Source organism: Abramis brama, assembly GCF_963993115.1.
Source record: "Abramis brama genome assembly, chromosome: 19".
Taxonomy (NCBI): domain Eukaryota; kingdom Metazoa; phylum Chordata; class Actinopteri; order Cypriniformes; family Leuciscidae; genus Abramis; species Abramis brama.
Genome location: NC_139981.1, coordinates 29,089,306 through 29,111,353, shown reverse-complemented (window position 1 = coordinate 29,111,353; position 22,048 = coordinate 29,089,306). Strand labels below are relative to the sequence as shown.

Below are 22,048 nucleotides of genomic sequence, written 5' to 3'. Positions count from 1 at the left end.
TTCTTCTGGCCAGGGTCAGTGCCCCAGTTATTTTAAGGACGATGCAATTAGAGCAGTGTTAATTTACAAAGGAAATTCTTCTTCTCTTTAAACACCAGAGTCGTCCATCAACATCGGGTGTATAATTACAATGTATAGGTACTCAGTTTCTGCAGTCATTTGAATACAATAAGTATCATGCAGGGGCCGCTATTAATGTGCCACTCAAACCCTGACACCGGCGCAGCACTAATGCAAGTTGCCCCGTCAAACCTGTAAGTAATGGGACGGGGGAAAGCGATCTACTGTAACATGAAGACCACTTGTGGCATATATACACACTACTTCAAAGATTTCAAGTGGATGTCAGCTATTGATGGAGGTTGGATCAGAAGACAATACATGTGCTTGAAGAAGAATAGAGACGCTGCTGGACCTCAAAGGCTGCTTTTTATTTCCAAAGAGACACAGGTTCAGCACAACTTGTCCTACCTCTCCATTCAATGTGGAGAGAATGTCTGCTGGAGACATGACCATTGGGTTTTATTCTTGGTTCTCAGACATTTGTAATGAGTTTTAGTCTTGACTTGATATTCTTTCTACCATGAAACACTAAATAAAGTGTTTTGGAGAAGTGCTTTTGACAGAGGGGCTAAAACAACATTGGACCCCATTGACTTCCACAGAAGAAAATCAGACAGATTTGGGATGATATGAGGGTGAGTAAACACAATTTTCATGATTGGGTAAACTATCCCTTTTTTTTTTTTTAGTACATGAGAACAATTTATGCACTATAATGGCAAACGGAATGGCAAAAATAATGACTGTTTCCATACAGGTTTCTCAAACAAATCTATTATTCGGTCAAAAAGTCACTGCATTTATAAACCTGCGCTGTTAACATTGAAAAATCACACACTTCCCACACATTCTGTGGAAAATATATTTTACACTAAACCCAAGGTTGTATTTTATCCCTGAAGATGTTTGGAGACGAGTAGTCTGCTTAAGGCCTCAGCGCTCGGCGATCCTATTAAGAAGTGCCTTGTAAGAGCTTTCCTCCCCTCCTCTCAGGAAATGGCTGCTGTAATGTCTTTCCCTCACTGTTTTGGAATGCTGCTCAGCTCCCATGCTGGGAAAATAAGTGAGAAAGAGAAAAATGATTAAATCATTTTTTCAGGGGGGCCCTCTTAGAACAACATTGGTTACATTGTCAAAGGCCGATTCAGTGCTTGTGTTACAGAGGCTGACTCACTTCCAGGGAGTTTTTTGAGCCTCGCGCCGCATGTGAAGCCAGCTAAAATACGCCTGGGCTCGAGTGCTTCTTACGGAGATTGAGGACTATTGCCGACTGCGAGTGGCAAATGCAGGTTACGCTGAAAGGATAATTTGCAGCACACGACACGGCTGGAGACCGTAAACTTGTTCTCCTAGACTCCCTCGGAGCACGGAATATCTTCTTCCACCAGAGAACTGCCCATTCCAGCCTCCGTGGCTGAAAAATGATATCATAATTAGCAATCTGAGGGAAGGCTGATGTGCTATCTAAGTCCCATCTTAGCTTTTGTCGTGATTAAGGGCATGGTACGATGCCTGCGGGCAGTCTCCTCTTGTTTGAATGAGACAGATTGTATTACCGGTCCCGCACCAGACAGACTAGGGCAGGTAACCCATCAACAAACTGCTTTATGATGGCGAGACAGCGAGCACGCTAGCATTGTCAATGCTGGCAGCTCACTGGGTTTTGAGTGTCACGTCAAAGGCTTTTTCTTCCCTCATCTTTGAAATGCCGAACAGGAGGCTGTAACGCAACTGCACGGCTTGGCCAAAAAGGGAAAACAAACAAAAAAACTTCAGTCTTGATTATCTGCCTCATCTGATCCAATTACCAGAGAGCTTTTACAATAATTCTAGTGTTATTTGGGGGAAGTTTGAAGGCTCTCCGATTTGATGCTTCGTTCAGATTAACTGGCGAAAACATCAGACTGAGAATGCCTCGACATGCACAATGCACCGCAAAGTAATAGCAGGTAGACAACTAAATTAAGAATTACACTGGCTGTGTTCCAAAGCCTAAAACAGCAAGCTGTTTTTTTGTACGCCGACTACATAGGCAGCCACACTCTTAAAAACACAGTTTTTTGTTGGCATTGATGGAACCATGAAGAACCTATAACATCCATTAAATCTTTCCATTGCACAAAAGGTTCTTTATAGTGGGAAAGTGTTCTTTAGATTATTCAAATGTTCTTCGCATACTTTTTTTTTTTTTTTACTAAAGAACTGTTAACTCTTTCTCCTCCAGCGTTTTTTTTTTTTTTTTTTGCCACAGCCAGCATTTTTGATCATTTTCACAAAAGTTTCATGGCCCCCAGAATATTTTGTTGTATGAATATCTGAACATGCAATATATATATATATTGCAAAGCAGAACAGAGCCTCTCCTTTTTATTCTAGCTTAATGCATTCTCTTTTTTTCATCAACACTTGAATGTGGTTCACTTTCATAAAAAAGCAACATATTGAGCAAAACGTTGAGAAAAATGCATTTTTGTCAAAGACTACATCCAGACTGGGTTCAGAACAATGATCAAAACATATATGGAGTAGATTGAGTCCATCAACACCGCCAAAGTTTGTACATACCTCGTCCTGGGTCGACATTTCATTCGGTAACATTAGGCAGTTTGGATTTCTATGCCATTTATTGTTGATGATCATGTAATTTTACATATGCATATAACATGTGCTATCTCTTTTTTCTGCTTCTTCTTCACCTGTGTTTTGATCAGGAGATTCAGTACTCTTTCAGAAGATGTGTAATAGCGCCCCCTACCATATAACAGTATAACACAGAAACACAGAAAGCCAGAAATTTCCATCAATGGCGGGGAAAGAGTTAACTGAAAGGTTCTTTGGAGAACCAAAAATGTTTTTTCTAAGGCATCACTGTGAAACCCCCCTTTGAAACCTTTATTTATAAGAGTGTAACTGGAATGGCACCTCATAAGCGACTGATTTGGAACACTACATAGGCAGTAACTCTGAGCATCACACAATTGATTTTAGTAGTGTTTACTGTTAGCATGTTGCTAAGCTAACACCACAAACTCCAATAAGTAATACAATTTAGCAATACATTTTGGTATCAAAATAACTGTATTTACTGTAATGTATAATCAACACTTCCCTTGCTTAGTCTACCATCTTGAATTGATTATTTCTTTGACCTAGTTGCAATGCACTGTGGGAATGTGTTCTCTGCAGAGTCAATATTTAGCATTACGCTGACTACATTTTGACCTTAAGCTGCTAAAAGTTAAAAGACTCCAATAATGCTCGAGGAAGTGGGTCTGGGCATGAGTTAAGATGGGCCGCCCTATCAGTGGGTCACCCACCGTGTGATCTAACTTTGATGCGCGCACGTTTGGCAAGCACAACTTCTGCTGTCAAAGCCTATTAAAAGCAGTTTACATGTGCATGTCCGATTTGATGAATATGTATGTGACCTCCTTCTCTGGCGGTTGCCCACTCGGCGGCACAGGGGCCCGGGGTTCCTCATTGAGCTTGGCTTGCATAAAGGCGGCGCTTTAACACTGCCATGAAGCGACTCCCCTGTGCCTGGCCTGACCTTTAACTCTGTGGATTTAACTGGGGGATAATGGAGAGAGAAAGGGTTAGCCTTAAGACAGACAAGAGGTGGAGGTTCTGATTTAAAATTCAGGTTCTGACACGCCTTAATGAAATAATCCCACAGAGCTTGTCTGTGTGGGTCTGGGGCGTATCTTGTAAAGGAACGTGGTAGATAATAATCTCCTTTGATTTCAACAATTTAAAAAAGGATCCATTCTGGAAAACCCAGAGGAAATTGTCTTTACTCAAAGGTTGTTCTTTCATTGCTCAGGAGACTTAATTGAGCTCTCAGTTATTTTTCAGTTAAGGCAAGACACTACAGGCAATTTTTTTCTTTGTCTTTTTCTTTTCTTTTCATGCACTGATCAATTTTGAGATTTTGGGCTATTTTGCATCCATAGCACGTCTTCTTTCAGACTAGTGTGGAAATAAAACACCCAAAATCAGCCTCTGCTCATTCGAAAAACGTACCTGTGGCAACATTTTTGCAAAGCGCAAAATACGTTGCGTAGTGCACGTTTCGCCACACTTTCAAAGTGAATGTCCAGTGAGTGGCGCTAAAAAAGTGTTTCATTTTTTTTCTGGAACAGATGAACGTGAATATAGCAACGTTTTTATTATGTCCGAGTTTGTACGGATCACCGTACAATTTTAGTTCTGAATTGAAATGTCCAGTGAGTAGCGCTAAAAGATTAATGCTCCATAACGTAGGCTACACCTACACAATGCCCTGCCCTAAACCTACCCGATAGTGTTAACAAAAGCAGATGCGTCATAAAAACGTAATCATAATCATGCACTCTAAAAACTGCTGGGTTAAAAAATAACCCAACCTTAACCACACTGGGTCACTATTGGACAGAACACGCGCTGGGTTGGTTTGACCCAAGTGCTGGGTTTTACCATTTAACCCATATTTCTGGGTCATTCATTTGACCCAACCAGTGGGTGAAATTAACCCTCTTGCTGGGTTAAGTCTTACTCATGTGCTGGGTTATTTCTTGTCTCATAAAATTAGAAACAAATATTTGTTATATTATGAATGTAAAATAATTATTATCTCTGTAATACAATAAACCAGAGAGGCCACTGTATGATTTCAATCTCATTTTTTTTTTTTATACATTTCTTTAATACTTTTCTTTATCGAATACAAATGTTAATCAATGTCAAAGGTCTTACATGTCCCCCTCATTTCATCCCTGAGGCACAGAATGTGCAGCAATTCACCAGTCATCTCATTTTGTAAATATTCAACCATGTTGGTCCTCACCTGTTGATTACACAAGTCAAGTCAAGTCATCTTTATTTATATAGCGCTTTTTACAATACAGATTGTATCAAAGCAGCTTCACAGTAATACTGTAACATGAATATAATACAACAAAGTTTGTTTCTAGAAGAAAATTGCGTCATCGTCCACCTTTAGGCAAATCAATAATATTGTTGAATATTAAATGTCCCCATCTAAGCAAGCCAAAAGCCAAGGCAGCAGTGGCAAGGAACCAAAACTCCATCAGTGACAGAATGGAGAAAAAAACCTTGTGAGAACCCAGACTCAGTCGCTCAGTTCTCCTCTGGCCAACGAGCGAACAGTGTATGATTATGATCCAGGCAGCATTACAGGTCAGAGGTCAGATTGAATAAGAACATTCAGAATATTTATCCAGTTCCATCTGGTTGGAAGTCGGAGTCATCACACCGGTATGGAGATGAGTTTGTTGAGGATCAGTCGTGTCGATGAGGCCTTCACAGGGCTGATGAGGCTGGCCCTTCAGGGATGCGTCATGGATGGGTCCAGGCGCAGGTCCACCTTCTGATCTGGATACGACCTGGATCCGGCTGACTTCAGTAAACTTTAGAATGAACAGAAAGACAAACATTAGCATAGATGCCATTCTTCTTATTAAATAATGAGTACATCAGGTGTTATAGGAAAGTGTCCCTGGTTCCGGCTGACCTATGTTAAATGTTGACCTATGTCAAGTTAAGCTATTTTTGTGGAAGTATCAATTTATTATTGAATATGCAATTAAAATTATTGCAAACATTACCAAATGACCAAATGTGAAAAACAAACAAAATGTGTATTCAGTATTTGCAAACTGAATTATAGTAATAAAAGAGTAATTTGGACAAATATTATCAACATTAAGGCATTAAAATTATTTATTATTTTATTAAAAGTAAAATATTACTGTAATGTTGATAGTGTCTTTAACATTAAAACTCACAAACCCACAAAGCTGCTCGTTAATCTCCTGACTGGCAGCGCTGATGATCGCCTCGTTTAGATGTTAACTTACACACAATAAAATGAAAGATGACATGCATTATGGTAGGGTAGGCTATCATGTAAGTTTACATTTTTTAAGTTTTAAATATTGACGATCATTCGTTCAACTAAACGGGTATACTTTTCTTCTCAAAACTGGCGCCTGTCCATTTATTTCTCCTTTCCTCAGTCGATGTTTATAAAGATTGCAAGTCATACATTTACCAAAAAAAAACTAGGCTATATCAAGCTCTTGAAAGCCTTTTTTTTTGGCAGAAATGATGGTTCGAGACATTACAGAAGACACGCGCAGACTGTGCTGGAACTTACCTAATTTCTTCTGACGAGTATTTCTAAAACTACGCCAGCAGACTTTTCACTCACAACTCACTAGCTAGCCTACATTAGAGACTCATTTCCCGCTGATTTTACGCGCGAGCCCTGTGAGGGAAACTGCGCGTATGGATTTCATACAAAACGCTTTTCTCACTTTTAAATACGCAACGTCCACAATGAATAGGCCTACGATAATTACATGATGAATTTAGAATTTAAACTGCATATTTCAAAAAGGCTGCTGATATAGCTGGTTTAATTTCAACTAAGGATTTAACGATGCGGCATTTTGTCAAAAAATTCTAACCGGCTAGCTGTGGCTAATTAATGTTTCACAGAATAAATAAGTTACCCCTCACACTTCCATATCAAAGACTGTATGTTGAACAGTGAAATTAGCTTGCTGCTACCACCACAACTTATTAAAAATATAGGTAAACATTCATATTAACTTACCATAAAACACTGCCTGGGCCGAGTGGCGTGCTCCTCGAGTCAGAAGTGAAGAATCCAGAAAGTTCCGCAAAGAATGAAAACAGTAACCAGTTGCTGGGTCAAAATAACCCAACCAGCGGTTTATTTGTGAATGACCCCCTTACAACTAATTTGACCCAGCATGAGCAACCCAATAATGTGTTTACAGTACCCCAAACAACCCAACTTTTTGACCCAGCACAATCAACCCAACAATTTGTTTACAGAAACAACCCAGCATTTTTTTGAGTGTGGCATTTAAGCTTTATTTGAACTTTGAGCTCTTACATCGTGACTCATCTGGGTTCGTACCCGAGCTCTTCGCATCATAAGTAGGCCTACAATACTGTACCAACTGAGCTACTAAGCAAGTTTAATAAGTCAATAACACTAAAGATATGGAGCTGGTTAGGGTATGCAAACTCCAAAATATATTCGTTTACAAATCATGCATTATAGTAAAAAGTGTTTTGAGGTCATAACATAATTGTGCAAGGAGCCGCGTGAAAACAAGTCTTTATTAATCCATAATATGCCCCTGTAATCATAACTGTGTGTGAAAACGATTAAAAGTGCTTGCTGTTTTACTGTGTTCTAGTGTTCTAGTTCTAGTGTTCATTTCTTAACTGCAGTGAAATGTACGTATTGGTACGTATTTTGCGGTTTGCCAAAATGTTGCCACAGGTACGTTTTTCCAATGAGCCCGTGTTGTCCAAAATACACATTTAAGTTTTTTTTTTTTTTTTTTTTAACTACACTATCCCCCGATTTCACAGACAAGGCTCAAGTCTAAAATGCATGTTTGATCTGTTTTAACTGAACTAAGGTCTAAAATCAAAGCCCTGTCTGTGAAACGGGGCATTTATCTACTTTTGACAAAATTTTGACTAAACTTTCAGAACTTTCCTGTTTTATTCCTATCTATATTCTGAAGGTTTTTACAGACGTTTTTTTTCCCCCTTGATATGTTTGATTGATGAATGATTTATTTTATTTTTACCTTGTGGTGCCTTGTCTTTCACCTGAAATGACTAGATTAAATAAAAATAGAAAGAAATTAGAAAATTGTTGACATGCACTCAGAATATGGAGCTATTCAATTGTGTTTGGTGTGGTTCAAAGTTCAAAATTTGTTTGTTCTTGGAAGAATATGATGAAGAGAAAAAAAAAATCTGAGAAGCAGGAGAAATACCCCCATTTAATTGTCTAATTAGATGTCAATAAAAAACAATTGAGATAATGAAGATTTTTCATTTTTGATTGAAAAATGAATTTGTCATTTAAGATGTTTCTCCTTCTTTGTCCTTATAGGCGAAAAAAAAGAAAAAAAAGAAACTAAGGTGACTAAAAAAAATATTAGGTTTGGAGAAAATCTGATGAGAAATGTTTGAGGTCAGATTGAAACGTCTGCCTTTTGTTTTCAGTTTTGGTAGATCTGACAACAGTTTGATATGTTTCTGAAATATCTTCTGAACTTCTGTGGAAGAATTGTGACATAACTGGAGTATTTTCCTAAGAAAAAAATAAATAAATCTGAGAACCAGAAGAGTTAAGCAAAAGTCTCTATTTGCAAAAGTTTCTCTAAGAGAAACTGATTTGATGTCACATTAGAGAGATCTAAAGTAAGAATGTGTGAGAAGAGATTATGTTTATGCCCTAAATTAATACATAATTAACTAACTGTATTTTTCTATGTACATTTCTGAAATGCACTTTCTGTAAAGCTGTTTTGAAACAATATGTATTGTGAAAAGCGCTATACAAATTTGAATTATGCTGCTATAATCAAGTCAAGTCAATTCACATTTATTTATAGCGTTTTTTACAATACAGATTGTTTCAAAGCAGCTTTAGAGGAAATAACAGGAAAATGCAACAAGGTTTGTTTCCAGAAGAAAATAGCGTCACAGTCCAGCTTAAGTAAGTTCAGTGATGTTTCATTTTGTTGTAAAAAAGTTATTAAGCGGTCGTGTGTCAACTTGTGCTTGCTTGATTTGACATCTTATTTACCTTATAAACCTAGTATTCTTGATTAAATAACTTGTACAATTGTCTCGAGCAATAAAATGAGAATGTCTTCCATTACAGATGGATTGTCTTTAGTAACCTCTCGCATACAGCGCATGGGCAGATGTAATTGGAATCCTTAATAATTGTCACCTCTTGAAAAACTAATTAAACAGTGGCCAAGGTCTTACTGGCTTTGGTAATTAACAAGGGAGCAAGCTGAAGGTAATGATCACCAGCACTGCAAGGGCACGTAAAGTGTGTGTGTGTGTGTGCGCTGTAGGCCTGAGAGAGAGTGAGAGAGAGACAGATGGACTGAGACAAACCTGACCAACAAAAGATAGACAGAATGTGCTAGTACTGCACTGAAAATGAACCGCACTTCCTGACCTTCCCTGAACATGCACGCATTAGCTATACTTTCATAAAAGGTACAAGAGTGAAATGCAAACTGTGACCTAAGCAGTCTGCTATAAACACTGATGTGCACGATCCTAACGTGATAATCTGATGAGGGGTCAAATGTTAAAGCTATACCTTAAAATCCCCATAAACTTGATAAAATCAATGCAAACCATGGATTACTTCTGAAGGCTGTTTACAGCCGCCTAGCAACATATCAAATTAAATAATACACCACATTAATATATTATGTATGCTTATCATTTTATAAGCTTTCTTATAGCATCATGGGAGAGTGTATATTCTAGTGGCTATAGAAACCTTCAGCAGTTTTTTAGTACAGCACATAATCTCAGTGTCATGTATTAACATGCTGTCAGTCCTCCTATTGTATTACCCCTGAACCTCAAAACATGCAATTTAGTCATTTTCTATACAAAACAATGAGTTTCACTGTGGAAACCAGAAGCTGATGTAACAATATCTTCCTCACTAAAGTACACTTCAAAGGGGACTTGAGGTAGAACTGAAAGTATTAAATATGCATACCAGTTGTAAACACTGTAAAAAGTGAAAATGTCCTGTTGTGAGCTTGAGGATAAAGATTGCTCTCGAAAAAGAAGTGCACGTAATTGTACTGAATTTGCACTTGCAGTGTACTTCAAATCTTAAAAGTATATTTCTACGCTTTCATGACAATAGGTACAAACAAGTTTCAATAGAAATTACATTAAAGTATATTTTATTTATTTAACTTTATTTCCAGACTCAAGGTCCATTAGAGAGAAAACAAATATCAACCTACACATAATTACATACAGTACAAAACATTTAAAATAGGCAGTTATGCCAATATTTTCTCATAGATGACTGGTATCGCACCACACTTAGCTTAGGGTTTGACAACAGCATAATAATAGCATTCTGTGAATTATCCAGCCGACAAATACATTTATACAGGTTTTTACTCTTGTCATTCAAAATAAATTACTTGCACTGCTCCACCTCGGTTTTTGTAATATAATCCTCATAAAATTATTGTAGGCAACCTTAAGATTACATATGCTTACTTCTTTAAAATTAACCCACAAAGGAGCAGTATAAAAAGAAGTACAGCATGCTCTAAAAAGGTTTATCTTAACCTGATCCGAACACATAAAGTTTTCTCACCAACATATTAGCTTGGGCATATAACATTCAGCGCTGCCTATACATATCGCCATCATCATACATTTCATCATTAATGATATGTCCCAAATATTTTGTTTTAGTGCATACATTTAGTATTTGCCCTGACAAATAAAAATCAGGAAAATTAAGGTCCTTATCCCCTTTTGTTCTACATATCATGGCAACACTCTTCTTTGCATCATATTGCACATCATATTTAATCCCATAATCAGAGCATACATTTAGCAGCTGTTGAAAGCCAGCACTACTTGGAGAAAAAATTACCAGATTGTCAGCATACATAAGATGATTGATTAAAATATTACCCAACATGCATCCAGTCTTACAATCACTTAAAGGGATAATCCACTTTTTTTAGTTAAACAGTTGAGTTTTACCGTTTCCGAATCCATTCAGCTGAGGTGCTGCGTCATATCATTACGCCTGCTGCACTCATGGTACGGCAGCAAAGTTTCTTGATTATTACGCAGGAATGAGAGTATAGTTCCTAGCCATATCAGCCTAGAAAATCGCAACTTTTCATTTTCTGTCGTTCTTAGTACACGATGTAACTACAGAAGAGTCAAGTTTTAAATAGGAAAAATATCGAAACTCTTTGGTCATTTTTTTGAGAGAGATGCTAATGGTCCTGTCCGATTCAATGATCTATGCTAAGCTATGCTAAAAGTGGTACCGCCAGACCTGGAGTTTGGCTGAATGGATTCGAAAACGGTAAGACTCAACTGTTTAACTCTGGGGGAGTTGTAAAATGAGCCTATTTCCAAAAAAAGTGGAGTATCCCTTTAATTGTTCGGACAATTCATTCATATAAACGTTAAAAAGGGCTGGTGAAAGTAGACCTCCCTGCCGCACACCATTGCCAACCCCAAAAGGCGCTGAGACACTATTACCCCATTTTATTGTCAGTATTAGCTTACCAATATACCAAAATTCTTAGTATGCTATTAGGCACACCCCTTTGTCTTAATTTACCAAACAACTTTTGATGATTAACTCTATCAAAAGCCTTAGAGGCGTCAATAAAGCCAATTATAACAGAGGAATTTTGTCTTTTATACAACTCTACTATTTTTTTCAATGCATATATACACAAGTCAATGTAATGCTGTGCCTTAAAGCCAAATTGATCATCTGTGGTAACAAGATATACACCTAATCAATCTAATAGAATTCTTTCCAGAACTTTTAATAAGACACTAGCCAGCGCAATTGGTCTATAGTTATCCAGACTTCCCACCTTGCCAGCCTTATCCTTAACAACAGGCACTAAGACTACCGACAACATAGACTCTGGCAACAGCCCATGTTTCATCAAACCAGTAAAGCAAATGGCAAGAAGAACCGCAACCCTAGGGCTCGCAAACTTTAGGTGTTCAGCAGTAGTTTGATCCAAGCCACTGGCTTTCCTGTCTGTGACCTGTATTATTGCTTTATAAACTCCATTAGTTGTAATGCCCAACATATCAGTATTGTAAACCTTTTCCACTTCATACGGTTCATTCATTACACAATTAAACAAGGTAAAATAATGTTGCCTCCACAGTTCAGCTTGGTAATATCACATCATTCCTATTTGATGCTCTTACATCTTTCCAGAAACCGTTTATATTATTGTTTACCTGCATTTTTACACCTAGCATTAGTCAATTTTTTTTTTTTTTTGCTCCAGAAGAGTCCCCTGTTTGGGTCTACCTGCTAAGTTCCATGCCTTAAATGCTTTCTTAGTTTCAATATGGCATCCAGACACATATTTTTTTCCACCCTGGCTTACTATTAAATTTCTTATCAGTGCATTCAAAATATGGTCTACTAGCCTCATACACAGCTCCCACATCATACATATCGCACAAGGCTGTACCATGAGAACGTTCATTACAATTCAAATCTGTACATATAATTGCATCTCTAGGTAATACCACCTTATTCAAAAGATAATCAGTAGGTTTGGTCCAGTCTAATTTTACCGAACCAACCCTCTTAAACTCATAGTTCATCTCAGGTAGACTTTCCATATCAACAGTCATTACAAAGGGTGCATGATCAGAGGTAGACGCCTCATAAAGAATGTCCACTGATTGTAAAGTAGAATGAGCATCAGCATTACTAATACAATGGTCAAGCCATGAGGTTGTATGCCAGGCTTCACTTGTGTAAGTATAACTATCCACAGGTAAAAGAAATTGACGGCGGGATAATGTAAAGTTGTTATCAACACAAAAATGCAACATTATGCTTAGCAAACACTGAAGATTTATCTGTGAGATTTTAGTTTATCATATAACCATTTTTCAAAGACAATAGAAGTAATTATGAAAGTCCTACATTACATCTTCATCTTCACATCTTCAATTAAGTTCACACTATATTAGTTTAAAGTGTATTATTTCTGTAATAAGTACTCTTTTTAAATGTAAGCTAAAGTGCTTTTTTTCACAAGGGGAGCTAGAGTATTTATATATGGTCTGACTTTTCAAAAATTACTTTTGTTGGTGTAAACTAATTCAGTGAGTGATTTAATGGAAGACATATTCCATGAAATCTAAATTTGAAGATAGCATAGTCCTTATTAGGCCATCTACTCTATTTATGATCGCTTTGTCTGATAGCTTAGACAAGTAATCACACACCTTTCCTCAATTACACATATGATTTGATATAATAATAAGTTTGAGGAATGGTAATAGTGATGTTAGCCTAAGCACATCAGTTAGAGATTATGACTTCCCATTGTACTAGTAAATTAACCTCTGTCCCTTTGAGATAAACCTCCATTCCCAGCCAGTAACATCCTCTGGCTTTCCCAAAGGCTCAACTGGAAGGAAGTCAGAGAGGGGAAATTACACTTGTCGCTATTAATGTCCCAACGCAGACGTTTCCCAAGCACTGGGGGACAATGTGCTTTCTGTGCCTGTCCGTGACACTGAAACGGAGCACTTTGTGTGTGGTGGCACCAGAAGAGAAAACATAGCCGGCGGGCCGGCGGCCTATAATGTGTGGCGGTGATTCAGCAGTCAAGTATGTCACACTTATCTATATTTTTGTGTACACAAATAAAATTGGAATAGTTGGGCCATTAGTAATAGAGGGGTGCACACACAGGAAGTGCAGGGTTCAAATGGGCAAGGTCATGCAAGCAGACTCCAGCGACCCATCCGTTAGCTTGTCAGAGCCTAGTTACTTCACACTTATTCCTCTGCAGCGTTATGTCATTTATGATTAGCCGAGCAACTCGCTAAAGGCCATGGTGTCGGACAGCCAAATTCCTCTGGACAAGATTTGTTTTCTTTCCCATTGATCATTGGAGGCCGATGACTGATTCTCAGCAAAGCTGAAATACTGCAGATATTTTCTTTAGAGTTTAGCCATGAGGACAGAGTGAAGAGAAAAGACACAGGGTTCAGTCTCAAGGACAAATCCAGCCAGACAATTCAATCATTTTGGCTAGCTTGCTGTCTAGAGCACTGCGTTTAAAGTAGATATATAATTTACCTAATTATTTATTTTCCTCAAAGTCCAGGTACTTGTACCAAAATAGTCATAATGGTATATATAACCAATGGTATATATAACCAACCCTCTCTCTCTCTGACCCTTAAAACTATGATTTATCTGTTTTGGGTGGGTTTGATATGCATTTCAGTTCAGTTTCCTGTGTTTTAGTTTGTTTCCATGGATGTTCATTGTTTGAATAAGTTTTGCACCTGTTCTCTATTTCATTGATTGGTTTGCCCTGTGTATTCTCTGCATTTCTTTCAATTCTTGGTCCGTTCTCATCACATGTTAGTTCTGTTGTTCTGTTCGCATTTGCTTTCTTTGTGTCTTGGTTTCTGAGTTTAAAGTTAAACAAACTGCCTGCGATTAGATCCTGCCTATCTCATATATTTATGACAGTTATGATATATTTAAGTGTCAACTTTTTATCAATGTTTTATCAATTTTTATTTCTGGACACAAAAGAGACAATACAGAACTTGTATCGATAAATAAAATCTAAGCATTTTAACTTTAAAATGACAAAAAAAAAATAAAAAAAATATAAAAACATTTATGTCGTGTTCAGGGCTTGACATTAACAACTGCCAAATGTGGGTGTATTTCAGCAGTGGCGTGTAACGCAGAGTACTAGCCACTTTGGCTGGTTGAATTTTATATATAATATATACATTTTTCAACTGTAGACTTTTAAAAAGGCATCTGAAATAATAAAGTGCTACGTAGTGTTGTCAAAAATATAGATTTTTCGGTACGTATTAATACTGAAATAACTAAAACGCTTCCAATATTTATTTTTCGCAGAATATATACACGACACCAGCAGCTGTGCTTTCTCTCTCTCTCTATCATCTCTCAGAGAGCAAGTTCACACACAAACCCGCCTCCCCTCACGTTTTATTTGTTCCGGATGAATATTGTTGGTGTTGCAGGGCTTGAATTTCGCCATGAGATTGTGCGTATTGCGCATAATTTTACTAATTCCTACAGATTTTGTACTCACACCTAAAGTGTGCGCACATAAAGCTGCCTCTCAGTACTAAATCGAGTTCTTTTTAGCTGCTTATTGCGCTTAAATAGTCAAATACACACAAAATAATGTCAAAATACCGTTCTTGGCGAGCATTCGCGTAAACACAGTCAGTTATGTAAACAGTTGAGAAAGAGAATGCATGTGTATAATGGGTCTGTGTGTCAGGTCTTAAAGTGACAGCAGGCCAAATTATGAGATCATATAAAAAAAAACTATATATATGTCAGTTTTTCCACATGGTATTGATGTCAAAATTGTGGCCAGTGAAAATGCTGAGTGGCTAGTCAATTTGAAAAAAAAAAAAAAACACTAACCACAGTGGCTGATAAGCAGTTAAAGTTAATGTCAAGCCCTGCATGTGTATATACACTATACCAGTCAAAAGTTTAAAAATAATTAAGATTTTTCTCTTATGCTCACCAAGGTTGCATTTATTTAATAAGGAAATATATAAATGATGTTACCAGTTTAAAACTGTTTTGTTTTCTGAAGGATTATGTGACACTGAAAACTGGAGTAATGTTGCTGAAAATTCATTTTGCTCTCATACATACATAAATGCATTATATCCCCATTTACTATATACAAAGAATATCTGCCTGTCAACGTTCACAGGTCAATTTAAGTGCCTCAAAGGTAGGGAAATACCATGGATGGATGGTCATTCTAACACATCTACTGTACAGGTAAATTACTGTCTATAACTCATCTATCCTGCATTGTGAGGAAAACAGGAGCACCTGGAGGAAACCCATGCCAATAGAGGGAGAATATGCTAAACCTACTCATAAAGGACTCCTGGCTCAACTGGAACTCAATTTGAGAACCTTTTTGCTGTGAAGCAACAGTGCTACCAACTTAAAGGGGTGGTATAATACCCTTTTCACAAAATGTAAAATAAGTCTTTGATGTCCCCAGAGTGTGTATGTGAAGTTTTAGCTCAAAATACCCCACATATATTTTTATATAGCATGTTAAAATTGTCAATTTTTGAGGGTAAGCAAAAACGCACCGTTTTGTGTCTGTTCCTTTAAATGCAAATGAGCTGCTGCTACCGTCACAGAGGGCGGAGCTTCAACAGCTTGCACTCACACACACATGCACTGAAAATTTCAAAAACTTTTAGCCTTTTATGTTCAAACCAGATTCAGACAATGATGGAGAGACTCAAGAAGTGACAAAAAGCAACATGACATTTCTGAATGGTTAGTTGATGAATTTATGTATCTTATGTGTAGTTATCTTCTAGTCATTAGATTAGCTTAGATTAGCTTATTCTGTCTTGATAATCTATAAATCGTGTTCCGGGGGCGGGGTTTATGTAAATTTTAGGGTTGGTGATGTCACTAACCCGGGAGGAAGCTTGTGTAGTCCCAACCAGCCGTTTGTTGTAGTCCTTAAAAAGCGATTTCTTTAAAAGCAAATATCTCCCCTTGCTTTGAACTTTGAGCACTGTAACTTTGCAGATGTTGTTTATACTCAAACAGCAACATTACACACTAACTAAAGTTAAAAAAGTGAAATCATAATCAACCACCCCTTTAAACCACTGTTCTGCTCTTAGTCAAGAGATCTCAATATATATTTTTTCTTCCGTCTTCTATGGGGAATTACTTTACATTGTGACAGGCTCATGACACAATTTAAAATGTGCTGCATATACTGTCAGATCGGACTGAAATGATCAGGAATCTTATAAAAAATAAGTTTCAGCTGTTTGTTCCTAACATTGGGATCCTTCAGAGAGGTCATATTCTTATGTCTCTCCGACGTCAGAACATTTCTGAAGTTCTGAATGAGCCATTTTTTTTTCCAGCTTAGTTTCAATAAATGTGTTTCTTTCATCCATGGACAGGAAGTTTTGAGTTGTAAAATTTACACTGTTTCTTTGACAAAAGATCAAGGGGATTTGTATCCTTTATGTTAAAGCCTCTTTAAAAGAACCTTCACACGGAGCAAAGTGTATCTCAAGAGCAGAAAAGAGGATAACGGGAATGCTGCAGCCACATTGAGGACACTGACCGTGGTGACTATGGTGACCTCAGCATGCGTCTGATTGGTCAGCGGCTATCCAAGCGGGTAGATATTGCAGCCATCCTTCCTCCTTTAATAAAGAAGCAGCTGTGGTAATTGCCGTCTGTGAGGAGTCCATTATTCATGCAGATATCCAATAAAGACCGTGGGAGGGGATGGAGATGCGGGCGGAACCCGTACATGTTGATCCATATGATTGATTTTTCCTCCTCCTTCCAAACTCAATTTTTCATATTCAATGAGCGACTTGTAGATTGCATCAGTCAATACAGATACGTCTCAATTAAGCCTCACCCAGGAGCTCTCGGGGGTGGAAGTCACGGATTAGGGTGGGCTTCCCAGCTGCCTGCAGATTCACAGAACCACCCGTAGAGAAAAGGGGAGATAAAAATGACAAAAAACAGGCTAAGTGTTGAGCCCTGATGTATTAACATTGAGATTAATTATAAACTCATTTCTTGGCACATTTCTTCCCCTTTATTAATTACAGACTCTCTCGGCTTGCAGAACTAAACTGTGTATTAATTCTCAGCCTTGGAGGACTGTATATCACCGCTCCAGATCTCATTCTGCGCCGCTCAGCATTTTTTCCTTGCGGACCGGAGAGGATCATTTACAAACATGACATGGTGGCCACAGTGTTCACTTGTGTACTTCATCTTTCCTGCCCCTGAATAGACAGCTATTTTCCTCTGGTCCAAGGGCACAAAGAACATGGTTCGTGCAGAGAATAAATGGGAATGACTTGATGGGACATGGAGGAAGTTTGGTTTGGTGTAATTGTGCACTTTCTATCCGAAAGATGGAAAAAGAGATGGAGAAAGGGAGAATCTTTGCAACAGGAAACTATAACTATTAAAAAAGAAACCATAGGCACTTTAAGATATTTGTGGCATTGTGGAGACGGATATGTTAATTTGTGGTAATGCCATGAAGTCACAGTGGGTCTGCAGCTGCCATCCTTTTACAAACACACGCATTGATTCTTAAAGCTTTTCATCTAAAAATACTTCTGTAGTTTAATGTACTGGGAAGGGTTTAACTAAGCCATTCGTAGTGTGACTTCCCCAAAGACTGTAAACACTGTGGCTTTGTGGCACTTGCTGTTTGTTTGAGTGGACTGACATTGGCTCAACCAGTGACGTGATTCTGGGGTGGGACTGTCTGTTTGTCCAAAGTGTTTGGGACACCTATTTCAAAACAACAACAAATGTTGACACATTTGGTGAATTCAGAAACGAAAGACGTCAAATAATACGGTAGAGATCTATTCCGCCAAGACCAAATAAATCAACATCGTCATACCCATTACCATGCCAAACACTCCGAGAGTTGTCATGACAGAACTAACATTATCAAAATGTTAGAAAGGGTGCATTACCTAACCTACAACAATTTCTAAATAGCTATTTGGCTATTAATTAACAGTAACCAATAACCCATACAACCTAGCTAATGCCAGCCAAACAGGAAAGTTGTTTTAGAAGCAAAGCAAGTTGTTACATATTGAAAGATAACCAAGACAAATACTGTTTTCCTTTGTAATAAAATGCACTGATAAATTGTGCCCAGTAAGATCAGATGTGTGTATTCAGAAACTGAATGGTCAATTTTAATGCTTTGTTGAATTAAAGTACTTACCCCTAAATAAGTGCAGTAAAAAAAAAAAAAAAAAAAAAAAAAAAAAAAACATAGACTCTATCCGGACCTGCCTATAAGCTACTTTAATAACTTCTCAGATCACGGGTAGGAAATGAGTGCCAGAGAAAGACAGACAGACGTTCACATTCTCCCTGCAGATAAAATATTAAAGAAGCAACAATTAAATAGAGAAAAAGGAATGTGACATATTTAACGAGAGAACAGAAGTAAAACCATGACACTGTATGTGTATGTATGCCTTGAATTGCAGTAAGCCCATCTGATATTTGCTGTGTACAGTATCTTCAGAATTGCATGCAATGCTAGAATAAATATCCGGCCTAACTGTTTTATACAATATTATACAAAATAATGTATATGAGTCTTTGTGAGGTCCTAGTCATTCATCATGATGGAATTGTCCATGTCCTTATAAATATTTTAAGTCTTTTTGCAAAGTTGTTACACGATGACAGATTTGAAATGTTATGCACAGCTGTCAAAATGAACAGAAATGATTGGAGATATTGTTAAAAATCCCTTTCAGCTGCTCATTTAGGCGCTACACAGCCAGAAATAGAACAAAGTTCTAATCTTACCGTTAGTTCTACTAGTGTATAGGAATAATAGTATAATAATAGTAGTATCCAACCCCATCCTCATCACCTCACCATGAACACTGAATATATGTCGGCGGTTATGAGCAGTTTTCTTCAATAAATACTCTTGGTTTTTGCAGAGGGGAGGAAGTTTTGAAATCTTATATCCACAGTATGTTTATGAAACTATGGTATGCTTTCACGAATGAACAAGAAAACTTGATTCCTCTTGATATGAGCCCTTAATAGAAGAAGAAGAAAAAAAAGAAGAAAAAAACGGGGTCTAGGAGGAGAAGAATGGATTCTTCCGTCGCACTGCTGTCTCTGGGAGGCGGGCACTTAATCAACTTTTACCAGGTGGTGCTCCAGCTATGTCCAATATGCAGTGCTTGTTATCTTTCTCACAGCCAGCCCGTTCATATTTCCTTTGACATTCAGCCCCAAAGACCACGTCCTATATGTTGTTCCTCTCCCTCTCGCTGTTCACTTTTTCTCTTTTATGGGTGGGAGGAACGTGGGGTCTCCTTAGTGATTTATAAACATACACATAATAAATGGCCGTCTGTAGTTTAAGCAGTGATGAAGCATTCTGTGCCTGGCCGCCAAGCTCCGATGTGATTTAAAGAGCTGACATTTACAGCAACCAGGCCTATTATTCAGAGTGACTGTCTATGTACAGACTATATTTCACAAAGGGCTGTGTGAAGGTGAGTGTGGACCGGTCCGGCTCGGTGTCATAGTCAGTTCAGAGTCTCTCTGTTTCAGGCCCCTGTACAGGAACCCCCTGCACGGTGGGAGTCACGACCAAACAAGCCCTTGGACTCTCAGCTAGCTTGTTATTGCTAAGATCTACGTAGTGCAATGAGAGATTATGACATTCTAGCAAAAGAATTACAAGGCAAAAAGCTGTGCAGATAAATTTTTAAACAGATAAGGGGATAATCCAGCTGAATGTACAGCTGTGTGCGGGTGTTTGCAGGAAACAGTCTCTTGGTGGTGCTTTCACAATGCTAATCTGTGCGTAAGGCAATGCGAGTCTTGTTTTTTTGCTAATCCACCATGACGTGGTCCACGTTCCCCGTTTAAACACATTTCTGTATGTATGGTCTTCACAAACAGCAGACCTTTCCTAATCAAGCAAAGGCAGACGTGGTGAACTCCATGAAAGAGTGACAGTGTCCTTGCTAGGGCTCTGCGTCCTTCCATGAAATTCGTCGACTCAGTTTTCAAACATTTCAGTCAAACGACTGCCAGACGGCCTGGTCGTACCTCCTCTCAAGTTTCCATTCGATTGGTGTGGAACACAAAACCACGGGACAGACCTCATTTTCGCGGCGCCATGTACCGTACATGAAAATCAATACCGCTTAAAGAGAAAACACTCATTTAACGTGTATCTAAAAACTTGGTGTCACTCTTCCGGCCCTAAAATCCTTTCATTCTTCATGTCAGCTCTTGAACCCTTTGCTCAGGGCAGGTACCACACAAACTTTCAGGCTCTGACATGGTGATTGGCAGTGTTTTCTGGACAGGAACAGTCTCTGGAACTGCATTACAGGCTCTTGTAACTTAATTCCAGCAGCTGAGTAAGGAAATAATTGAATCGTGCTCCGAAGATGGATCCAGAGAACAGGGCGCAGAAATCAGCTTTGTCCACTATCTGGCTTAACTCACGGGAGATTAGAAGCTAACGACAAGGCTCTGTTGGCATGGAGGCTGATTGTTCCTGTGTCTCTGAAAACTAAAAGAGCACCCTGCGGCCACGGTCCGACCGTTCTGCAGATTACAGCAGCCACGTTTTACATCTCGATAGCACCTTAAATTACACTACCTTGTTACTCATACTGTCTCACAGCCTCCAGTGTCTGCTGTCTTCAGTTTTCTCGTGTGTATTCACCAGTCAGGGCAGTAAATGGAGCTGAGAGCGGATATCAGGCAACAGTGTTTACTGCAAACTCGGCCAAATGGAAGGGTATTCCTGATATGATAATGTGAACCTCGGAAGACGTGTTTACGTTTTGGAGAAAAGAAGTCATCTAGTGACACCAGCTTTAGCTTCGGAAAAACGATGTTACGCTGCTCACTCTGAGGTGAGCTTTAATGAGGTAAAACAGCTGTCACGTTTTATTATGTTGTAAGGGTTTTGTGTTTTGCCTCTGGGTAAATTCAGCTCTCTGCCACCCATGGAGCTGGGAAGGAGGTGCCATATCTGTGTGTGTTTATGGAATCTTAGTCAGGTAACTGAGGCAGTTCAGGGAACAGGGTCCGAGTCAGGGTCATGACTTTGCTGGGAGTAGAACGAGATTGAGGTTACCCCACAGGGAGGATTGGAATGCCCTCAAATCAGTGAAGTGCAAGCAAACGTTACCCCACACTGACTTTACATTAGAGTGACCCTGCATGAACCCTGGCCAATCTCCTCAATTAGCATCTGACAAATGAAAACAAAGCTGAAAGAAAAAAGAAAAAAAGTCATTCTGAGTTGAGATAACAGTAGGCCTGAATACAACATTTCTGTTACCAAGAAGATTTTTAAAAAATGTTTCTGAAAGAAGTTTTCAGACCTTGTTACACGTTAGTTACTGTAGAAATAGCTATAAGTTATGCATAATTGCATGCAACTAACTAACCCTAAACCAAACCCTATTCCTAAACCTAACCCTATAGTAGGTACATATAGTTAATTATTATTACTCAGTAATAATAAATTATAAATGTATAATTACACTGTAATACGGACACCTTAAAATAAAGTGTGACCAACGTTTCTTATGCTCACAAAAGCTGCACTTATTTAATGAAAAATGCATTAAAATATTTTAATATATTATCACAATTTAAAACAACTGTCTACTATTTTAAAATGTTTTAGAATGTAATTTCTTCCTGTGAACAAAGCTGAATTTACGCCAGTCTTCAGTGTCTAATATGCTGATTTGGTGCTCTTTT

The 22,048-nt window shown here is 38.3% G+C and overlaps 1 long non-coding RNA gene across 1 annotated transcript in view; it reads right to left on the bottom strand.

Moving 5' to 3' along the window:
* Nucleotides 1-428: 428 nt before the first annotated feature.
* LOC311069195 overlaps nt 429-22,048 on the bottom strand; it is an 81,123-nt gene continuing 59,503 nt past the window's right edge. Inside the window, exon 3 of the long non-coding RNA XR_014603496.1 lies at nt 429-1,114. This is a non-coding gene — a long non-coding RNA (uncharacterized lncRNA). The remainder of the gene's footprint in view (nt 1,115-22,048) is intronic.